General features: G+C 39.0%; 1 long non-coding RNA gene across 4 annotated transcripts in view; it reads left to right on the top strand.

Moving 5' to 3' along the window:
* The window catches only part of LOC310827376, a 481425-nt gene that overhangs the window by 72566 nt on the left and 391710 nt on the right, over positions 1-17149 (top strand). The window lies entirely within an intron of this gene.

Raw genomic sequence — 17149 nt, 5'->3', positions numbered from 1 at the left:
ATATTTATTCATTGATGCCACAAATACTGCCATGCTACATCAGGCCAGTGCTTTTTTTCTTTAAAAAAATGTTTAAGGGTAGTCTCATTTTCACTCAAGAAAACCACCATTTTATAGTTCAAATCAGGAAAAATAAATACAGTAAATGGACAAAAGTGCAAAGAACATGCATTACCTCATGATGATGAAAAATAGTAATTTTCCTACTCATATTGAAATACTGCCCCTCAGTGAGGCCAAATTTTCATCAGTAAAGCCCTGCACATCTACATTCCACACTGCTTCATACATTAAACACTTGCTTCCGTCTGAGACTCAGGAAACACCAGGAATGGAACTGAAGCTGACATCGGAGGTGGTAACAATGAAACTGACCAATCACTGTGCTAGATTCCAACTCCTACTTCACACATTAAATGCTCACTTCCATTTGAGACTCAGGAAACACTGTGACAGGAAATTAAGCTGCCATCGGGGATAGCAACAGAACTGATGATTCACCGTGCTAGAGAAGAAACTATTTTATTATTTTTTAATTAGTTTCTTCTCCCGTTAGATTCACAAAATGTTTAGGGGTATGCGCACCCCTGCATCCCTCCAGGAAGAAAGCACTGCATCAAGCTGATAATCACCTCCAGTAACCTCAGGTAAGGGGTGTTTCCTTAGGCAAAGCATGGTGGTGTGTATTTGTATTTGCCATCTTTGGCTGAGACTCAGTACTTGGTAATCAGAACATTTGGTCATCATAGCTAATGACTACTAATAGGATTCATTTTATTTGGGTCTTTTTAGAGGAATGCAAAAACCTAACCCAACAGCCTGTAGCATATTAGCATTCTTACTAACCTGGGATTCAAATACCCCACTCAGCCATGAATCACACTAGGTGACTTGGGACCTGTCACTCACTCTCAACCACTGTGGCATTTGCCCTCCTATGTGTGTGACATCATACTGGGTTCATAGGGAAAGGGCTAACTAATTGTAAAATGACTAACCAACGGGAACCCAAGGGGCAGAGTTAACTGTGTATAAGGTTTATGCACAGAGGGTTTTTTTAGGGAATTAGAATTGTTGAGAAGCCAGTCCGGAGTTAGAAGAGAGAGATAAGAAAAGTCTGTGGGTTGGGCTAGGCTGGTGGGAGAGAGTGAGAGAATTTGTTAAGAGGAGTCAGTCAAACAGTTGAGATAATCAGTCAGAAGGTATTAGGAAGGTATAGGCCGGTAAAGAAACTAAATTTAAGATACTGACAGGAATATTATCTGAGAAACCATAAACTTGTTAATGTTTGTAAAATAAACTTGTTTTTTTGGTTCACTTTTAACGACTGACTGGACTCAGTGTTTTACCAGAGAGTAACTGGTTGGTGGCAGCAGGGAAGCAAGCACAGTGGTGGCACAGGGATCAATAAACAGGTGGTTTGTTGTTGTTTTAAAAAAATAATTTTTATTAAGTACAAATTAGAAAACATACATATTCACAACAAAAGAAAAAACAAAAGAAAAAGAAAATACATCTAACCAAGGAAAAAGAATTAGAGAATATTTTGTCTCTTTTCATATTTACAGTTATTTATACCTCTATAAAATGCTATTCACAATAAAGCAGTGAAATGAAAGATAAGATATCAGAAAAAAGAAAAAAAGAACAAAGAAAGAATAAAAAAGAAAAAGAAAAAGATCATAAGTGAAAACTTTTAAAAGTAGATAAGTACTCACAATACATAGCCGTTTCCCATCTATATTTATATTCAATTGTATAATTTCATCTTGTCCTTATCTACCTTAAATAAATTGGTTTTTTTAATAAAAAAAGACTTCCACCGTTTACCTCGCGCGTTTTTAATAATCTGTTCATCAGAACCTCTGTTCTTCATATTTTCCCTTCAGATTACCTTAATGTCTCACTTTGTATTTTTTATATTACGCACAAAATTATTCTAAATACAACCAGATTTTTGTGGTTGAGCTCTGGTTTTGTAAATAATCATTTAAGCACTCCCATTGCTTCATAACCATAGTTTTGGATTTTCTCCTTATTATAGCCGTCAATTTTGCTAATTCCAGGTACTCGTAAAGTTTCCCCAACCATTCTCTTCTTGTTGGGATGCTGTCTTCTTTCCAATAGCTAGCAATTAAAATTATTGCCACTGTTGTCGTGTATAGAAATAAGTTAGTTTTATCTTTTGAGATATCTTTATCTAGAATTCCTAATAGTTATCCCTCTGCCTTTTTTGTGTGTGATATCCTTATCAATTTTTTTATTTCGTCATGAATCATGTCCCAAAAGGTTTTAATCTTTGGGCAGGTCCACCACATGTGGTATAACGTACCTTTTGTTCTGTTACATTTCCAACATTTCCAATAGATCAATAGATAAACGTCCGGGGACCCTGTGTGATCGCCACAACCACCTTGAGCTACTTGGTGGAAAAAAGATGAGATACAAATGCAATAATTAAAGAATAGAAATAAATTCAGTAGACGTCCATTTGGTGGTGCATTTCCTGCCTCGGTCACAAGGGACATTTGAAGGACTCTAAAGCCAGAAAGGACAAGGAATGCAGCAGATTTTTTGCAGAGGAATGGGATCTTGCATTGGTTCATCTAAGGTGGGGATTTGAATGCCAGGGACTAAGAGTTTGGAATTTCATATTCCATTTCCAACTATGCCATCATAAGTACAAGTAAAGTTATGGAAAGCAAAAATAATAATAAAATAACTTCTTGGGTTGTACTGAATTGTTAATTTGTTTGAACACAAATAGTAATTGCACACTGATGTGCAGAATGATAACTTGATTTTTGACAAATGGTGATGCATTTATGTAATGGTTGTTTAAAAGTTATTTCGGCAAACTTTCTTTGAAAAATGTGTTGCAGAGTGGCACATGTTCAGAAATATCTCACAAAAGGCAAACAATTTAAAAATATTCTATAATCCTTTCACTGCTATTAAGAATTGTCAGAAGATTTAGCATCAAGTAGTCTGACTGAATTGACCTTAAAGTTGATGTGAGCAGTACTGAGGAAGATTATGAAGTGATTTTGGGGGCATGTCTTCTGTAAACACCTTTTGTTCTTCTGTCAATACAAGGTTCAAAGAGCATCTGATGCTACGATAGCAGGGAAGGGAACGTCATCATTCTTAGGTTGAAGCCAAGGTTTATGGAAAGCTTCGTTGGGATGAGTGACAAGTTAAGAAGAAAGACCTTAAGTCCTTTTCCCACAACCCCTTTAGTGTAAAAGCAGAAAGGATTTTTTCTTTCTTTGACTCTCTTAGATTAGTGATGCTGCTCTGCAACACTCATGGCTCCTCAAAATTCACAATGAGGACTTTGGTTTAGTTTCAGGGTCCTGATTTGGATGGTTTAGAAAGTTAAAGAAATGTGGCATAGAGAACTTGTATAAGATAGTGGCACTTACATGGAACATTTGGTACCATTGTGGGTATATAAACTTGATGGCCATTGGCAAGCATCTGCAAAGTAAACTAGAGCTGGAGTACAAAAGAGTATAAAGTAGGAATTAAACATATTGTTGCAAAATAACACAGCACAGTTCTATGTATGTTTACTTGGAATTAAGTCCCACTGGGTTCAGTGAGGTTTACTTCCAGCAAAGTGTGTATAGCAAACATTGTATCCTTAAACAATTTTGGATTATTAGCTTGCAGTTCTACTAACTGCAAAAGTATCAAAGTAAATACTATCAATGTACAAGCATATGCAGAGTGATAAGTATGTGTACAGACTCATTCCCTCTCGCCACACACATATAAAGCTTCTTTGCTGGGCATTTTACAACTCACTAGTCGTCTTTTGTATCAGAAAATTAGAAATATACATGAAATCAATCCAATCAGAGCAAATCCAGAATCTTCTATTAATATTTTCTGGCTACTTTTCATCTTTTTGGAGCACACTTTTAAATATTCTGTATAAGATATGGCAATAGGAGCAGTAGATCAATGACTGTGCCTCATATCGGGCACTGATTGGCAATACGGCTCTATTTGTGCACATATTTAAGTTGGATTTGCACAACCAATTCCTTTCCCACATAGGGTGACTTTTGTGGTCTTTTGTTGCAGGAAGATCTACCTAGAGCCTGGTAGAATATAAAATGTGTTGCATCTATTCCTATGATCTCACATGAATCACATGAATGGTGATGGTTACAAAAAAGAAAGAAAGAAAAATAGGAAAGCTTCAACTGTTGGTAAACAAAGTGACAAAGCTTGTAAAAATAAGACCATAGTACTAAAAAGCCCTTGGTGAAGTAAAAATAATTTTTCATATTTCTGTAGTAGCATACAAATTAGGAGGAGGTAGAAGAGCAGGAAGAGGATCCTAGCAAGGGGTGTGGCCAGGACTGGGACAAGCAGGGGATGGAGAAGGAAGTACTTACAGGGTGACAGAGGACAGCTAGGGGAAGGGGGTCAATGCACAGGAACCAGAGCAGCAGGACCCATCACCAGACCCAGAGGGGCCCCTGTCTCCATGAACACAATGGGTTCTGGAGCAGAGGGAGGGACACTCTAGGAGGCTGAGGCAGACAAGGGCCCACAGCCCAGCTCCCTAGTTGGCCAGGTGGAGCTTGCTAACTCTGGGAGGAGGGGTGTGATTCCTCAGCTAGAGAAGGCTTGGAACAGGTGAGGGTCACCTGCCTCATCAAGCTCAGATGCTGCAATCAGTGTGCAAAACACAGAAGGGAAGCAGAGCTAAGGGGCTGTGTCAGCTCAACTGCCTATGTTGGTGGATATTGACTTGGATGTTTCTGGACTCTATGGGACTGTGCTTTGGGTTTGACTCTGGACTGTGTTCTGACTGCTGGACTTCAGATTTAGCTACTTGACCCTGGATTGTGTTTCCTGACCTTTGCACTTTGCTTGTGTGGCTTGAACTTTGGACTTGACATACTGACTTGCTGCCAGGTAGGCCAGGGATCCAGTACCAGTTGTTCAGGTAAGAAATTTTAGGGTTCCGGATTCTGAAGGAGCTACAGTTCTTGATTTCTGTTTGCTTGGGTGCTCTCTTATCCCTTCGGCTGACAAATGAAAAAAACAATGTGAGTGGATAACAAAAGGTACATAGTTCTTGTATGTTCTCAGAGGATGGGTTTTGTGTGAGTGTGTGCCTATATAATCATTGTTACATTGCCCATACCTTGCTTTTCTAAGTCTCAAAAGCAGCATGACCTTAATGTACACTTGTACAGTTAGGTGCATAAAGCAAGTGCCCTTTGGTGGTAGTTATTCTGGGTCTCTCTGTGGGTTCAGTAAGGATGTCTCTCTTGTTTAGCACAATAGTATTAACGGTGTTGTTCTTCTAGGTCAATGCTACTCAACCTTTACCAGCTGGAAAGCCACTTCAAATTGAATTTTTAAGAAGATATGAGATGCACATGTGCACACTTCAGCAGTTTCCACTGGTAGTCTTTAAGTGTATAAAATCCATTGCATACCACAGTGAAAATTTAAACATAAGTGGAAAGATGTGCAGGGAAGAATTGTTCCTAACATAGTTAGAAACTTTAAAGCTTACGTGAAAAGGTTAGCAAATGTTTTTAGAGAAGATCCTAAAGTGGAAGTGGGAAAGCAGAGAAGAGTGATAAGTGGAGGAAAGAATAGTTGCTGGGAATGTACCCCAAATATTGCATTATTGGTCTTCTTGAGGAAATTGAAACATCTTTAGCCAAAGGTGGAAATACATGCCAGCAAAGAAGCAAACTGAAGTGGTTATGAGTGACTTGGAGGAGGAAGAGCAGCCTGTAGAGCAGGGGTGGCTAGCTAGTGGACAGGATCCAGTTTGCCAATCCATAGGCAGCTTTCTCATCTGACCTGATTGGTAGATAAGGCACTCTGGCTGATCTTTAGATCTCAGGGGATAAAATCCTTCTGACTGCTCTTTAGAAGTCCTCTCTAAAGAGCAGTTGGAAGGATATGTTATCTCCCGTCTTAGCAATATGCACACCACAGTGCTGAGATCTGTCTGCCGCTTAAGAGTAATGGTCACCGTTTTCGATATCACCTCAGCTGGAGTGGAAATGTTGACTTTGTTTGCACGGTGCTCAAGTTGGGAGCACCTGAAATGCTGGGGGTTTCTTTTGTGTGTGAGTGTGTGTGTATGATGGCACATGTGTGAGAAAGAGCATGTTTGACTGCATTCATGTCTGCACGTGAAAGGGACAGATACACTGCGTGTCTGGTGAGTTTGTGTACTGTATATATGGCAAAGGTGCATCTGTGTGGATGTATGTGTTTGCATGGCCAGACGCACCAGCTTGCGTGGGCAATTGGGGGAGAGGGCAATGCCGCACCTCCTTCCCTAAGCTGGGCAGAGGCTTCCCAGACTTTAGGAAGGAGGTGCCAGGCCTCTGATAGGATGCTGGAGCTCTGCTGTCGCCTTCTCAAAGCTGTGTGGGCTTTGGAAAGGTGGAAGGGCACTTTGACTCCACTGGAACATTGCCCCTCCCTCCTTAATAAAAAGAGAAATGTCATGCCTTGCAGAAAAGGATGTTGAGAGGGGATATTATAGTTCATTGGTTAAATACATTTTGTTCTTATCTAAGAACATTGAATCTGCTTAACACCTCTTCTCCCTTTATCCTATATAGTGGTACCTCGGGTTAAGAACTTAATTCATTCTGGAGGTCCATTCTTAATCTGAAACTGTTCTTAACCTGAAGCACCACTTTAGCTAATGGGGCCTCCCGCTGCCACCGTGCTGCTGCTACACGATTTCTGTTCTCATCCTGAAGCAAAGTTCTTAACCCAAGATACTATTTCTGGGTTAGCGGAGTCTGTAACCTGAAGCGTCTGTAACCTGAAGCATCTGTAACCCAAGGTACCACTGTATGTTAAAGAATGAAAATGTATACATTGGTACCTTAGTTCTCAAACTTAATCCGTTCCAGAACTCTGTTCCAAAACCAAGGCATGCTTTCCCACAGAAAATAATGCAAAACTGATTAATCCGTTCCAGACTTTTAGAAACAGCCCCTAAAACAGCAATTTAATATGAATTTTACTATCCAATGATGCCATTGATCCCAAAAATGAAAGCAATAAACAATGTGCTGTACTATAAAATAAGACAGTATTGTAGATGATAAAAATTAAAATTAAATATTTTTCATACCTGCACTGATGATAGTCATTGTTTGAATGGAGGGCTTTTATCCATTTCCGCAGTCACACAATCGATCAGTAGCTGAACTGGGTTCTACACAGTCACAAAAACAAATTAACCGAAAAAGCCTCAACAACAAAAACACAAAATAAATAGCGAAAACAAAAGCACCAAACTTAATCCATTCCAGGAGTCTGTTTGACTTCCGAAAAGTTTGAAAACCAAGGCGCAGCTTCTGATGGGTGCAGGCGCCCCAGAAACAATAGTCAACAACTGCACTGGATGTTCGTCTTCCGAAAAACGTTCGAAAACCTTTACACTTACTTTAGGGTTTTCGGCATTTGGGAACCAAGGTGGTTGAGTACCAAGGTACCACTGTATTAGTATGCAATAATAAGAGAGCCAGTGTGGTGTAGAAAGTTGGATTTGGACTATAGGGAGGTAATATCCCAGATCATTGGGTGGGGGTGAAGTTTATTGGTTTCTTCAGCATATCTCACAAGTTTGTTGCGTGCCTTAAGTAGAGAAATAACATGTGTTTAGAGGAACTCCTCAGGGAAAGGGTGGATACAGCTTTAACTTTAACAAAAAAAAATCCAATGTGAGAAGCCAATTAATGTTAATACACAATGGCAACTTGATCGAACGTCCTTGCATCATCTATATTCTATTACTGGCTACATGGTCTCCTTAGTGTATTTCACATCTCTCCATTCTTCTGTGTCCTTTTTGAAATGCTCCTACACAGAAAAGCATCTACATTTATTTTAGAATAGTTTGTCATTTTTATGTAATCGTAACTCAAGCTGCAATTTGGAAAATTTGTCTTATTTCCACTACTGAAAAATCATATTTTCTCAGTTACAGCATGTCAGAAGTATAATTCATGTTAATTCAAAATACCTTAAGATATTTCTAAGTATTCTTCATTGTAGCAAACTGAATATTCCTTGAAAGGATTTTTGCGCATATTCAAAAGAAAAGAAGGGGGGAAAGGAGTAATTAACTGCTCTAAATACGCTCCCTCTTATAATAATAGGATGTCTTCAGTCAGATTTGCAGAATTTATTTTATTTCACTAATTGATTGGTATATTCATCATTCAAGGATATATTAGGTAGAGCTGGATTCTAAATGACTTTCCTCTGATAAGCCTTCCAATTAATTCTTCTCACACTGTTTTCCCAGTGACATTTGAACTTCTTTCATTATATAAAACACATCTTGAATAAGACATTGCTGAATAATAATCAGGGATGCTAACATGTTAAGAATTAGACCCTGACAAAGTCAAATGTATTCTGATTTAGACAATGAGCTCAACTAATGTCATTTTCACTGTATCATACTGAAAGAGAATATAATCTTTCCCTCACTGCACATGTGTTGTTAATTTACAAATGTTTCAAGAAAAATATCTGGAGCATATTATAAATAGGGAGGAGGGATAGACTCTTTTTTAATACTTAAGGCATACCATTTTGAGTTTTCCTTGCATTTTTTTATTCCATGTTGTCAGGTGTTTGTTGTCTCCTTTTTGAAAAGGGATGTCTTCATTTGGGCAAGCAGCCATCAAATAAGTTATTCTTTAAAACCCGTGTTAAATCATGTGCTAGGTTACATTTGCTTGCCAATTTGCATTTTCCCTAATACAGTCAGCAGATTTCCCTCACATAGACAGGGAGCACGGATAATATCGGATTTAACTGGCTGGCTAATACAAGGAGCAGCTCATTTTAAATGGTCCCTACATCTTTATAGGAAGTTAGAAATGAAGACATTACTTCAAAATGTAGGTAATTATTGCCTCCTCTTTTATCAGTTCTATTTTCTGAGGTATTATCATAAGATAGCACTTTAGTATTAAGTAGGGCCTTAGAGTGGCAATAAATCAGTCCAACTGAGTCATCATTGTCCGAGGCATCTGAACTACTGAAATGTTGTGGATCCTACAGAGAGTGTGAAATCACTTGACCCTTGGCATTAACCTTTGCTGAATGAATAGACACTGCTTTCCACATCATGGAACAAAAGCAGAATAGTATTGATTAAACACCACATTCACTTGATATTAAATACTGGCTGAACTCACTCCTTGCTTTTCAGTTCCAGAGGGAGAAACCCAGAGAGTTGCTGAGTCTCAGGAGATTGCATGTTTGTAATTCAGAGCAGTATTTTTCCTACAAAAGTCCACCCCCCCCCCTTGGATCAATAGCTGGCAGCCATGATCAGCCATGAGTATGTATTGTCAATTCTGACCTGTGTACTTTATCACTCAAGGTGAGAGGTCATGACGCTGTGACTAATAAGGTGGCCCTACCAGGCATGAATTGTTTCCTGATCTTAATTCAACATATATCTTTTTTAAAAAAAACCCTCCATTCTTTTCTAAAACTGTTAGTTGTTTTCTTTGAACAGCTGATTAAGCTGCTCTGTGACAACACTTATTTACTAAACCCCTTTGAGAGTTCTGCTAAATGGTTTTGCTCTTGGTGAAGATTGTAGTTCCCCAAGAACGTAGAAGTAACAAGTTGAAGGCTTGGGACTTCGTTCTTTGGGACACCTTTGGATGAAAATGTTTGCTTGATTTGATTTGAACAGAGGTAAGAAGACGACTGAATAGAATTGAATGGAAAGGATGAATATGTGAAGTTACAATATATTAAGCTGAGAACTGAGAAGCAGCAACAACACTGGGCCTTGTACAGCTCTCAGCCAGACAGGAAAAATTAAATTCAAAACAAATGGAGGGTACAATCCTGTGAAACTTAGTTCCTTTCAGAACACAGGGACTTCTGCATTTAACTATACACTTTAATTCCATTACTTTCAGAGGGACTTATGCTGACCTTTACTGGATTGCTCCTAGACTGTGCACCTAAGAGCTGATGATATTTTATGCAAAATGGCATGTAGAATTTCAGACTGTCCTACTACAGCCAGCAGGTGGCCATGTTTTTGAATGCTTTCCCATATAATATACATTCTCTCCGTATATTAAACTAGCACACTGGAGAAAAAAATCAATTTGTATAGCCCTGTTTTAGATTTGCTTATTTATATGGTCAGAAATATGTCCTATCACGTCCGTCCACCATCTTATTTATTTTAATAGTCCTTATGTTTTGAGCAGCTTTTCGGTGTGATGTTGTGAATGCAGTAAATTTGCATGATTATCAGCTTTTTCTATGAAGTAATTTTTGCAGCCATCATCTGCTGAGATCGTTGTGGAGGGCCTTCTTCAATGGGTCAAATACTGAGTTTCCTTGCCAGATGCCATTGTAGGGAATTAAGTCTTAATTCAGAAACATCTGCATTTATTGGTGCTCTCCAATGAAGTTTTACTCAGAGTAGACCCATTGAAATCAATTAACACGACCCAGTTAGGTCCATTAATTTCAATAGATCTACTCTGAGTAAACCTTAGTTGAATACCATGCATTGCAGACTTAGGATGTTTGATCATATAAGCATCGCCATTGTTTTCCTCTTCTGAGCACAAACAGCTGTTAATGTTTGTGTGCTGTGATGAGCAAAAGCAGACATTCCTTCAGTGTATGGTTTAATACTTGGACTGTCTGTTCTGGAAATAGATGGCTGAAGAAAGGTGATAAAATGTATCCTGCTCTTTAACTTAGCAGTCCTGCCTTTTTATTGGAGCCGATCTATTTTAGAAGCATCTTGTATCCCATCTCCTCAATCTATCTCTGCACAACAGTGATACTGAAAAGCATTTTATGGAGACAAATACGGTTCCAGTTGACTTTACAGAGTGCTGTGTGCAGGAGAAGGATCCTAATAAGCTTAGCGATATCTTTCAAAGGGCAGGATAGCTTACAAATAGAGCTTTGGTCAGAATGCCTAAGCATTTTCTAATGGTAGCAGGTTGAAATCCTGTGCTCACTTGCCTGGGAGTAAAACCCATTGAACATACTGCACTGGGGCTAGTTTACATGGTTGCATATAACTCTTCAGTATTTCTGGAACAGTTTGCAACCAGACTTCCAATAGATTAGAAAAAATAGCAATGGTTCATCTAAACCAGTGTTTCCCAACCTTGTGCCTCCAGATGTTTTTGGCCTACAACTCCCATCATCCCTGACCACTGGTCTTGCTAGCTAGGGATGATGGGAGTTGTAGGCCAAAAACATCTGGAGGCACAAGGTTGGGAAACACCGATCTAAACAGCAGCTTGATTGGGCTCCAAGCAGCAGTAAACTTTTATTGTATGGTTTTAGCTTATTTTTATTTTTGTGAACAGCTTTGATACATTTTTGTGATATAGTGGTATATAAATATTTTTTATAAATACATAAACATACAAAATCCACTTGTTTTTGCTCTTAGTTTGAACCTGACAGAAATTGGATGTAGTGCTATTTTGCATATACAGTGGTACCTCAGGTTACATACGCTTCAGGTTACAGACTCCGCTAACCCAGAAATAGTGCTTCAGGTTAAGAACTTTGCTTCAGGATGAGAACAGAAATCGTGCTCGGGCGGCATGGCAGCAGCAGGAGGCCCCATTAGCTAAAGTGGTGCTTCAGGTTAAGAACAGTTTCAGGTTAAGAATGGACCTCCGGAACGAATTAAGTACTTAACCTGAGGTACCACTGTACAGCAGCTGTATATGGTAGGTCAGCATTCTTGTACTTAGGCTGTGAGTGAGAGGGCTAAGAAGGCCAGCTATTGAGGTCATGGTTGATTTAAGATTTGAAACGGATGCTTTCTGGCCCCGAGTCCACTCTTTTGCCCACTACATCAGCTTTCAGTCTCTAAGAGAGTTTATCATCTTTAAAGTCTCCACATCAACCATTCCTGCTTTTAAGAAAATGTCATGCACTGTAGATTGAGTGTTTAAAACGTTGATATGCTGAACTTGATAAATAGCACTGGATAAAAAGAAGAAAAGCAGAAAGGGGAAAATATAGTTGTTGCATGTATATATGTCAGAACTTCTTGTATTATATCATTACTTGGCTGTTGAAGCAACATGGAAGAGCAGAACAGAGCCCTTTTGCTTCTAAAGTGTTGTTCCAAAAGCGATCACTGGAGATTTGTCCTACAAAGTATCAGGTGCATGATTGTAAATTAACAAGTGTTCCTTGCAGTGCATGTTGAGAGATGTAACATTGACTTTGGAATAAGAATCAATATACTTTGATCTTGGAATCCTTTGTCTTGTTTCATGTGCAAAGTTGCTTAAGGAGAACATTTTTTTCTGCACCAGAGAAGACAAAATATTAGGAGACAGCAAACAATTGATTCCTAATAAATCAGTTTTGCCTGTGTAGGTAGGAAGTTTAAGCAAAAGGCAAAATAGATATCATCCAGTTAAATAATTGCATGGGCTTATATTGCCACTGGATTATATGTAGCTCACTATCATTTAATGTATTTTGATCTTCTTCTTTGACTAGGCTCTTTTACATGTTAGAAGTAAACTAGCATAGGAGCCACCTCCTAGGGACCATGGGGGCTTTGGCCCCCACAAAATACTTTAGGGCCCCCTCCAAGTTGATGGGCATTCTCATTCAAATGGTGTGTGCACTTTGTCATGTGATCAGTTACATGGTGCGGGGCTTACCTGGGTCCCCCCAATATTTTATTTAAGTTGGCACCCATGTAAACTAGCAAAACTAATCCCTAGGTTTTTTCATTTTCTTTGAAAGACAATACATGCAGTATCCATTCACTGAACACTGTTGTTTACTCACAACATATTGCATAAGAAAGCAGTATGAAGCTATGAAAAGCTGTAAGGGCTCAACTTTGTCTAACATAACAGACCCTGTAGTCTAATGGAAATAAGATAGCACAATTTAGGAGCTGTTCCCATCTGATATAAACTCTTTCCAGGCATTCACTTTTTGTGTGAAGTAATCAAAGAAAGGGTTTGGGAACAAATGCACTAGCTTCACTCCTTCTATGAATGCATGAAGATAGTTGTAATGCCACTTGAGTTCTCTCTCTTTGACTGCTAAATCTAATCCAGGAGCATTGGACTGCAGGGGTTGAGGAAGGAGTATTTACCTCTCCCATCCCCACCTCACAATAGTCTTGGCAAGAAATCCAAGTAGGGAAGCCTGTTTATACTTCTCCACACCTATTTACATTTTAAAAACATGGTCATTAATTGCGTATACACAATGGCCAGTGGCTGCATTGCCATCATTTCTTCAACACTATCTCGAGATGAATCGGAGCTCAGTTGCAAGTTTCATCAGACTTGCAGCCAGAAATCAATTAAGTGTTGTTTGATGGTGACGCTGCCATCCAGCTTGAGTGGTAAGATCACTGGGGGAAGCTCTTCAAGGTGTCCCATTGCCTGGCAAAGTGTGTGGTGTGATGAAGCGACCAAAGGTCATCTCCATGGGGATTAGGTACCCTTCCTTTTGAGGTGTGGCTGGTGCTGATGTTGTTTCCCTTTTGGTGCTAGTATAAAATGCATTTTTTTTTTTTTTGCCTAGGTATATGAGTGTACTAGATGGTCATGTGGCCAATTGTGACCTGAGTCCTATCACCTGCTGTGAATTGCTTTGAATTTTTTATCTGCTCTCTGAGTGTGTACTGTTTTAGTGAGTATCATGATTGCATTAACTTGCTTTTTTATGTTGCCTATGTTGTATTCAGTCCTGGGATCACTAGGATGAAGGGTGGGCTTATAAACCTAATAAATAAAATATAAATAGTTTGTAATGAAATAAATTGCTTTGGTGTATCTGGGTATGTCTTGTGGTGTTCTGGTGTTCTCCCAGCCCCATTGAAGTTCTGTAGAAGTTTAAGGATGAAAGTGGCTATTTGGTAATTGTATGCATCCTTTTTGGTTTTGTTGCTTTGGCAGTTGTCTGCTAGGATTTTACATGGTTGTGCTTTACTCTTTTATTTAATTTTAATGAACATACTGAAAAAAGGTTGCAGAAATAGATCTGGGATGAATAATATGCTATGGAATAGCAACTCTACACTGAAGTTCAGTACATCCTGGTGTATTCTTCTCTCCGCACTCTCCCGGAAAGATTTTCCATTCTTCTTACTGCTAACTCTGTTCGACACTATAAGCCACAGCAACTGTGTGTGTTCAGAAGCACAAGGAAGGCTCTGGAAGCTGATGATATTATAAAGGTTTGTGCTTCATAGATGTACTCTAGTGGCCACTTGGCCTTTGATTATGCAAATGCCATAATAGATAATAGAGCCTTTGGATCTGGCAGATGTTGCCATTACAATTCTAAGCAAGGGGCTGGCTCAGTTACGTTAAACCTCAGGGGGGCCCCCTGCCTCAATACCCTTTAGTATCCATCTTGCATGCCTCTCGAAATGCCGACTGTATTGGATTGTAAGTATTTCATAGCTAGAATTGTTTACCTTTCTGTGAATAGCAACCCCCACTTGCTAGTGCCCTGCAATATACCGGTAATTGCAAAACAAGGTACTAATGATGGCAATGTGACTCATACGTTTACTTGCATGTATTAAATGATTGTGCTGATTAGGATTGTAAAATCCCAACTTGAGCTAGCCTCAAGAAGAATTGTACCAATGCTTGGGGCAACAGAAGCTGGTGAGGTAATGCAACAAGCAGGAAGAGACTGCCCCCACGAAGAAGCAACCTTAGGGGAAGGGTGGCCTCATATTGGCAAGAGACGTGGAGGCAGTGGGCAGATGAAATCATTGCCATGAGGGTGTATAGCTGTGGCAGGGCTAGTGGCAGCTCGTGAAGGCATTGTCGCAGAACACCATTGGTGCTCATGTCTGCGTGCTCATGGCCTTTCAGCAGCCACACACCTGCATTGTGCTGACATGAGATGTGTTGTCTACGGCCATACTACCCTGAACACGCCCGATCTCGTCTGATCTCGGAGGCTAAGCAGGGTCAGGCCTGGTTAGTACTTGGATAGGAGACATGAGATGTGTCTACCATTAGTAAAGACATGAGGGCTTTTCTCGCTCTTAGTTGCCACAAGTGTGGCAAACTATTCCTACCTATCACATTGAAATGAATTCAAAGCACAGTAGTACCTCAGGTTAAGAATTTAATTCATTCTGGAGGTCCATTCTTAACCTGCAACTGTTCTTAACCTGAGATACCACTTTAGCTAATGGGGACTCCTGCTACCGCCGCACAATTCCTGTTCTCATCCTGAAGCAAAGTTCTTAACCCGAGGTGCTATTTCTGAGTAAGCAGAGTCTGTAACCTGAAGTGTCTATAACCCAAGGTACCACTGTAGTGCATTTGCAGTCATCCTTAATCACAGAATCATAGAGTTGGAAGGGATCCTGAGAATCATTTAGTCCAGCCCCCTGCAGTGCAGGAATATGCAGTTGTCCCATACAGTGATCAAATCTGCAACCTTGGCATTATCAGCATCACGCTCTACCCAATTGAGGTATTCTGCTCCATCTTGCCAAATGGGATTATTATTCCTTTCCCACACCCTGTACCCTGTTCTCCCAACCCCACCTAAGGACTAGTTTTGGGTGACAGGCATGTTCTTTTAAAAAAAAATGAAGCATAACGCATACAATGATTTACTTCAAATCTCTCTATAAAGATTTGAGTCTACTGTTAGTAACAACAAGAGGGTGATGTTCAAGAAGAAAGAAATATGTTGGGAAATGTTTTGGAAAATTTGATGGCCAAGATATAAAGTATAAGTATATGCAAATTTGAGCAATGAAAAACAATTTTGAAAAATGCTTCTTCTAATTGCTGTGCTCCAGTTTAATTCTGCTATTGTTACTGTGATATTTCCTTGGGAAATGTACATTACTGTATGATATGCCCGGAACCTAGTAAGTCTTAATGCATTTATTTATTTTTTACTTCTAAGGTAAGCATATCTTTAACTACTTTTTATCTTACCATTAAGACAAAGACAGCCTACTTTGTTTCTGCAGTATACTTATAAAAACATCACTAAGCTATACTTTATAATGGGGCACCTGGCATTTCCTAAGCACGGTGAGAATAGCAAAATGTGGTGCTGTGCTATGAAATCTGTTTTGTGCAGTGAAATAGTGTGTGTGTAGAACTTATAAACTGATGATAATCTTCTTGCATCTTTTCCCCATCTCTATTTTTTCCTCCCTTATCACTCTGAGATGAAAAGTCTGTGGATTTATCTTGTGCCTGTCATGGTTCTTCACATGACTTAAAAATAATGAATTGCAGTACTCACTGATGATTTATGATTCTCACTGACGTAATTAATGATACACATCAGTTTTTCCTCTTAATTGAAGGAGGCACAACAACAAACTCATTCCCCAACATACATTAAAGGAGGACACAAGGCAAGGGGACATATTAGAAATGTTTATAGTTTTATATTTTTGAATGTGAAATATGGAGGAAATTAGATTTACATATGCTAGCTAAGCTAAAGGTTTTTTGTCTGGTTTTTTGTTTTAGGAAAATGAATACTGCTGGTGTAAACATAAATTGAATACTGCAGTGTGTTGGGCCTTTCCCCAAATCTCCAAATAAAATGGTGTTCAGAGGTGTGTATGCTTCTGTGAGTCAGGAGGTGGAACAGTTTTATTTATTTTTTTATTCTCTCCTTTTTAAAATGTAAAACTCGAAGCCAAAAACGTTGTATTTCCACCTAATAGGCTTTAGATTACAGACTACATCTTGCTTTGCTTATTCAAACTCAGTCAGATATAATAGAAATGACAATTTATTCGAGAGGTCTGACAACTGCAGACCTTCGTTGTATTGCAAAGACTGTCTTTGCTTACATAGTCAGTTTCTCAACAGCTTTTAAAACTTGAGCATTAGAAAAATGACAATTTTGCATTGCTGTGCTCAATGAAAAGAGTCGGAGAAAGAGAATAGATATTGCTAATAATTTGCATGTTTATGATCAATTATTATCTGGGAGGTTTTCACACCCATTACAAAAAGTACTAATGCCTGTACAATAACAATTTAGCCAGTCTGAACAGTATAATTAACTTAGAACTTGGGCAAATTAATGGTTACTAAAGTAATGTTTTACTTTAGCAAAATAA

The sequence above is a fragment of the Podarcis gaigeae genome (genome assembly GCF_964106915.1).
Source record: "Podarcis gaigeae genome assembly, chromosome: 11".
Lineage (NCBI taxonomy): Eukaryota > Metazoa > Chordata > Lepidosauria > Squamata > Lacertidae > Podarcis > Podarcis gaigeae.
This window is presented reverse-complemented; position numbering and strand designations above follow the sequence as displayed.